The following is a 7,500-nucleotide window of genomic DNA, read 5'->3' as shown; positions in this document are numbered from 1 at the left end:
GAGAGAGAGCGAGAGACAGAGACAGAGAGAGAGAGAGAGAGAGACAGAGACAGAGACAGAGACAGAGACAGAGACAGAGACAGAGACAGAGACAGAGACAGAGACAGAGAGAGAGAGAGAGAGATGTAGAAAGAGAGAGATGTAGAAAGAGGGAAGGTAGAGAGAAGGGGGATAGCGAGGGTGACAGAGGGGAGAGAGACAGGGGTAGTGGGTAAATAGAGATGGGGGTGAATACATGATTAATTCTCTACACCTGTGTGCCCAAGGGGCTATTGATTTTCAGGACAACTGCATGTAATTTATAATACCCAACAGGGGGTGCCATAGTATCACCACACATCATGTGTTTGTCAGTCTTGCCGTATTCTACTGGGTTCTATATTCTAGAGTTCTACTGTTCCGATGAGAGCTTGAGTATGGTCGTCCCTGTCCCTGTGTATGTGTTTATAACTTTAACTCGTTCATTTAAATTCATCCATCCTTCATCTCCGTGTGTTAAAGGTGACTAGGTTCAGACAGGCCCACGAGCCTCCATTTTAGTAACCAGATGAAGAAAGATCCAGAATCTCTTTTTTGTAGATCCCATCAGACAAACAGTGTGTCAATGGGTCCATCAGGTCACAAATGCAATAAAATGCACATTAATTACTTAAAAATTCATACAATGTGATTTTCTGGATTTTTGTTTTAGATTCCGTCTCTCACAGTTGAAGTGAACCTATGATAAAAATTACAGACCTCTACATGCTTTGTAAGTAGGAAAACCTGCATGTAAACTACTTTAGTTGTTACTATACACTACTTGTTACTATACACTACTTTACTTGTTACTATACAATACTTTACTTGTTACTATAAACTACTTTACTTGTTACTATACACTACTTGTTACTATACACTACTTGTTACTATACACTATTTGTTACTATACACTATTTGTTACTATACACTACTTTACTTGTTACTATACACTACTTGTTACTATACACTACTTGTTACTATACACTACTTGTTACTATACACTACTTGTTACTATACACTACTTGTTACTATACACTACTTTACTTGTTACTATACACTACTTGTTACTATACACTACTTGTTACTATACACTACTATACACTACACTACTTGTTACTATACACTACTTGTTACTATACACTACTTGTTACTATACACTATTTGTTACTATACACTATTTGTTACTATACACTACTTTACTTGTTACTATACACTACTTGTTACTATACACTACTATACACTACACTACTATACACTACACTACTATACACTACACTACTTGTTACTATACACTACTTGTTACTATACACTATTTGTTACTATACACTACTTTACTTGTTACTATACACTACTTGTTACTATACACTACTTTACTTGTTACTATACACTACTTTACTTGTTACTATACACTACTTTACTTGTTACTATACACTACTTGTTACTATACACTACTTGTTACTATACACTACTATACACTACACTACTATACACTACACTACTTGTTACTATACACTACTTGTTACTATACACTACTATACACTACACTACTTGTTACTATACACTACTATACACTACACTACTTGTTACTATACACTACTTGTTACTATACACTACTATACACTACACTACTTGTTACTATACACTACTATACACTACACTACTTGTTACTATACACTACTTGTTACTATACACTACTTGTTACTATACACTACTTGTTACTATACACTACTTGTTACTATACACTACTATACACTACTTTACTTGTTACTATACACTACTTGTTACTATACACTACTTGTTACTATACACTACTTGTTACTATACACTACTTTACTTGTTACTATAAACTACATGTTACGATACACTACTTGTTACTATAAACTACTTGTTACGATACACTACTTTCACAAAGACAAACTTTAGACTGTCTGACTAGAAATCGGATTAAATGGTCCAGAGTGTTCTGTTTATAAGATGGATTTAATTAAAGAAAGAGTAAATTGGCAAACTAAAGTCTTTGGTCTTTGTAACCACACAAGAGGCTTAACATTTAATTGGCCAGTGTGTTTGGCCATGATCATTATTACCAAGCAGTCATTTAGACCCTAGAAAGCACACACACACACACACACACAGGCACAGGCACAGGCACAGGCACAGGCACAGGCACAGGCACACACACACACACACACACACACACACACACACACACACACACACACACACACACACACACACACACACACACACACACACACACACACACACACACACAGGCACGCACACACACACAGGCAGACACACACACACAGGCAGACACACACGCAGACACACATGAGCACGTTGAATGGGCTTTCTGATTGTGTTTCTGAGAATAGATAACCTGCTCTGAGAAAAACAGATTAAGTTATTATAGTTATTATAATGAGACAAATCCTGAGTGTGTGATAGGATTTCATTTTGTTTTTAACACACTGCAAATGGGATGGAAAGGTGACGGACAAGGACGGACAAGGACAGACAGACAGACAGACAGACAGACAGACAGACAGACAGACAGACAGACAGACAGACAGACAGACAGACAGACAGACAGACAGACAGACAGACAGACAGACAGACAGACAGACAGACAGACAGACAGACAGACAGACAGACAGACAGACAGACAGACAGACGAATCAATATGTATCATGTTTGTATTGGTCCTAACCTGGAAGGTTTGGAAGCTCATGCAGGTGCCGTATCGACAGTACATGACGTAGTGTTCGCAGTTATACCACAGGAGGCTGTAGGCCGTGGAGCCCTGGAGCTTCTCTGCCCTGTCTGCTACTTCCTCTCCTTTCAGTGGGGGGCGACTGCACACCTGGTAGACAGAGGTACAGACACCTGGTAGACAGAGGTACAGACACCTGGTAGACTGAGGTACAGACACCTGGTAGACAGAGGTACAGACACCTGGTAGACAGAGGTACAGACACCTGGTAGACTGAGGTACAGACACCTGGTAGACAGAGGTACAGACACCTGGTAGACTGAGGTACAGACACCTGGTAGACAGAGGTACAGACACCTGGTAGACAGAGGTACAGACACCTGGTAGACTGAGGTACAGACACCTGGTAGACAGAGGTACAGACACCTGGTAGACTGAGGTACAGACACCTGGTAGACAGAGGTACAGACACCTGGTAGACTGAGGTACAGACACCTGGTAGACAGAGGTACAGACACCTGGTAGACAGAGGTACAGACACCTGGTAGACAGAGGTACAGACACCTGGTAGACTGAGGTACAGACACCTGCTAGACAGAGGTACAGACACCTGGTAGACAGAGGTACAGACACCTGGTAGACTGAGGTACAGACACCTGCTAGACAGAGGTACAGACACCTGGTAGACAGAGGTACAGACACCTGGTAGACAGAGGTACAGACACCTGGTAGACAGAGGTACAGACACCTGGTAGACTGAGGTACAGACACCTGGTAGACAGAGGTACAGACACCTGGTAGACAAAGGTACAGACACCTGGTAGACAGAGGTACAGACACCTGGTAGACTGAGGTACAGACACCTGCTAGACAGAGGTACAGACACCTGGTAGACAGAGGTACAGACACCTGGTAGACTGAGGTACAGACACCTGCTAGACAGAGGTACAGACACCTGCTAGACAGAGGTACAGACACCTGGTAGACAGAGGTACAGACACCTGGTAGACAGAGGTACAGACACCTAGTAGACAGAGATACAGACACCTGGTAGACTGAGGTACAGACACCTGGTAGACTGAGGTACAGACACCTGGTAGACTGAGGTACAGACACCTGGTAGACTGAGGTACAGACACCTGATAGACAGAGGTACAGACACCTGGTAGACAGAGGTACAGACACCTGGTAGACAGAGGTACAGACACCTGGTAGACTGAGGTACAGACACCTGCTCGACAGAGGTACAGACACCTGCAAGACAGAGGTACAGACACCTGGTAGACAGAGGTACAGACACCTGGTAGACAGAGGTACAGACACCTGGTAGACTGAGGTACAGACACCTGCAAGACAGAGGTACAGACACCTGCTAGACAGAGGTACAGACACCTGCTAGACAGAGGTACAGACACCTGCTAGACAGAGGTACAGACACCTGATAGACAGAGGTACAGACACCTGATAGACAGAGGTACAGACACCTGGTAGACAGAGGTACAGACACCTGGTAGACAGAGGTACAGACAGGATGGAACGAGGCAGTTTAACATAGAGTATCGACCAGGGTGGAACCAGGCAGTTTAACATAGAGTATCGACCAGGATGGAACCAGGCAGTTTAACAGAGTATCGACCAGGGTGGAACCAGGCAGTTTAACATAGGGTATCGACCAGGGTGGAACCAGGCAGTTTAACATAGAGTATCGACCAGGATGGAACCAGGCAGTTTAACAGAGTATCGACCAGGGTGGAACCAGGCAGTTTAACATAGAGTATCGACCAGGGTGGAACCAGGCAGTTTAACATAGAGTATCGACCAGGATGGAACCAGGCAGTTTAACAGAGTATCGACCAGGGTGGAACCAGGCAGTTTAACATAGAGTATCGACCAGGGTGGAACCAGGCAGTTTAACATAGGGTATCGACCAGGGTGGAACCAGGCAGTTTAACATAGAGTATCGACCAGGGTGGAACCAGGCAGTTTAACATAGAGTATCGACCAGGGTGGAACCAGGCAGTTTAACATAGGGTATCGACCAGGGTGGAACCAGGCAGTTTAACAGAGTATCGACCAGGGTGGAACCAGGCAGTTTAACATAGAGTATCGACCAGGGGTGGAACCAGGCAGTTTAACATAGAGTATCGAATTAGGTGGAACCAGGCAGTTTAACAGAGTATCGACCAGGGTGGAACCAGGCAGTTTAACAGAGTATCGACCAGGGTGGAACCAGGCAGTAGAGGTTCATTCTGCTGTGTTCACTGTACCTTGTCCATGGGGTTCACAATTATCTCTGAGCCGTAGGCAAAGTCCTCCACAGTGTCCACCCTCACACTGGCACACTGAGGACGGAGGAGAGGAGTTACTGGCATTCTCTCGCACACACACGCACACGTGCACACGTGCACACGCACACACACACACACGCACACACACACACACACACACACACACACACACACACACACACACACACACACACACACACACACACACACACACACACACACACACACACACACACACACACACACACACACACACACACACACACACACACACACACACACACACACACACACACACACACACACACACACCTGTTATGGTAGTGATTATAGCCTCCTTATCATCAGACACATTACATTTTACATTTACATTTAAGTCATTTAGCAGACGCTCTTATCCAGAGCGACTTACAAATTGGTGCATTCACCTTATGACATCCAGTGGAACAGTCACTTTACAATAGTGCATCTAAATCTTAAAGGGGGGGAGAGGGAATACTTATCCTATCCTAGGTATTCCTTAAAGAGGTGGGGTTTCAGGTGTCTCCGGAAGGTGGTGATTGACACCACACACTACCCCCACCCCAACACCACCCCAACACCACACACTACCCCCCCACCCCAACACCACATACTACCCCACCCCAACACCACACACTACCCCACCCCAACACCACATACTACCCCACCCCAACACCACATACTACCCCACCCCAACACCACACACTACCCCACCCCAACACCACACACTACCCCACCCCAACACCACACACTACCCCACCCCAACACCACACACTACCCCACCCCAACACCACACACTACCCCACCCCAACACCACACACTACCTCCCCACCCCCACCCCAACACCACACACTACCCCCACCCCAACACCACACTACCCCCCACCCCAACACCACACACTACCCCACCCCACCCCAACACCACACACTACCCCACCCCACCCCAACACCACACACTACCCCACCCCACCCCAACACCACACACTACCCCCCACCCCCAACACCACACACTACCCCACCCCACCCCAACACCACACACTACCCCCCACCCCAACACCACACACTACCACCCCAACACCACACACTACCCCACCCCACCCCAACACCACACACTACCCCCCACCCCCAACACCACACACTACCCCCCACCCCAACACCACACACTACCCCACCCCAACAACACACACTACCCCACCCCAACACCACACACTACCCCACCCCACCCCAACACCACACACTACCCCCCACCCCCAACACCACACACTACCCCACCCCAACACCACACACTACCCCTACCCCCAACACCACACACTACCCCCCCACCCCCACACACTACCCCACCCCAACACCACACACTACCCCCCACCCCCAACACCACACACTACCCCCCACCCCAACACCACACACTACCCCACCCCACCACATACTCCCCTCCCCCTCCTCACCTTAGCGATGACCCCCAGTATCAGTCTGTTATTGGTGACCATCTCTCTGATAGCCTCCTCATCATCTGACAACACAGGTAGTATGTCAGGTATCAGGTGAGCCACCCTGCCGCCGCCCAGGTAGATCCCAAAATGAGTGAACAACGTCCGGGGTACCTGAATAAATAATAAATACAGTTAGTGTCCCAAATGGCACCCTATTCCCTATATAGTGGTACTACTTTAGACCAGGGCTGGCACCCTATTCCCTATATAGTGGTACTACTTTAGACCAGAGCCCTATTCCCTATATAGTGGTACTACTATAGACCAGAGCCCTATTCCCTATATAGTGGTACTACTATAGACCAGAGCCCTATTCCCTATATAGTTAACTACTATAGACCAGAACCCTATTCCCTATATAGTTAACTACTATAGACCAGAACCCTATTCCCTATATAGTACACTATTATAGACCAGAGCCCTATTCCCTATATAGTGCACTACTATAGACCAGAGCCCTATTCACTATATAGTACACTACTTTAGACCAGAGCCCTATTCCCAATACAGTAACACTACTATAGACCAGAGCCCTATTCCCTATATAGTTAACTACTATAGACCAGAGCCCTACTCCCTATATAGTACAATACTATAGACCAGAGCCCTATTCCTATATAGTGCACTACTTTAGACTAGAGCCCTATTCCCTATATAGTTAACTACTATAGACCAGAGCCCTACTCCCTATATAGTACACTACTTTAGACCAGAACCCTATTCCCTATACAGTAACACTACTATAGACCAGAGCCCTATTCCCTATATAGAGCACTACTATAGACCCTATTCCCTATATAGAGCACTACTATAGACCCTATTCCCTATATAGTGCACTACTATAGACCAGATGTGAGCCCTATGGGCCAACTATGAAGGGAATAGGGGGTCAATTGGGACATTTGACTACATGAAAGTTTTTCTACTTCTACCTCCCAGCAGGTCTCCTCTCTGGAACATGGAGT

General features: G+C 46.1%; 1 pseudogene; it reads right to left on the bottom strand.

Annotated features, from left to right (window-relative positions):
- LOC124028852 overlaps positions 1-7,500 on the bottom strand; it is an 8,059-nt pseudogene that overhangs the window by 445 nt on the left and 114 nt on the right.

The sequence above is a fragment of the Oncorhynchus gorbuscha genome, unplaced genomic scaffold, assembly GCF_021184085.1.
Source record: "Oncorhynchus gorbuscha isolate QuinsamMale2020 ecotype Even-year unplaced genomic scaffold, OgorEven_v1.0 Un_scaffold_4907, whole genome shotgun sequence".
Lineage (NCBI taxonomy): Eukaryota > Metazoa > Chordata > Actinopteri > Salmoniformes > Salmonidae > Oncorhynchus > Oncorhynchus gorbuscha.
The sequence above is the reverse complement of the archived record's forward strand: the minus strand, read 5'-3'. Positions and strand labels throughout refer to the sequence as shown.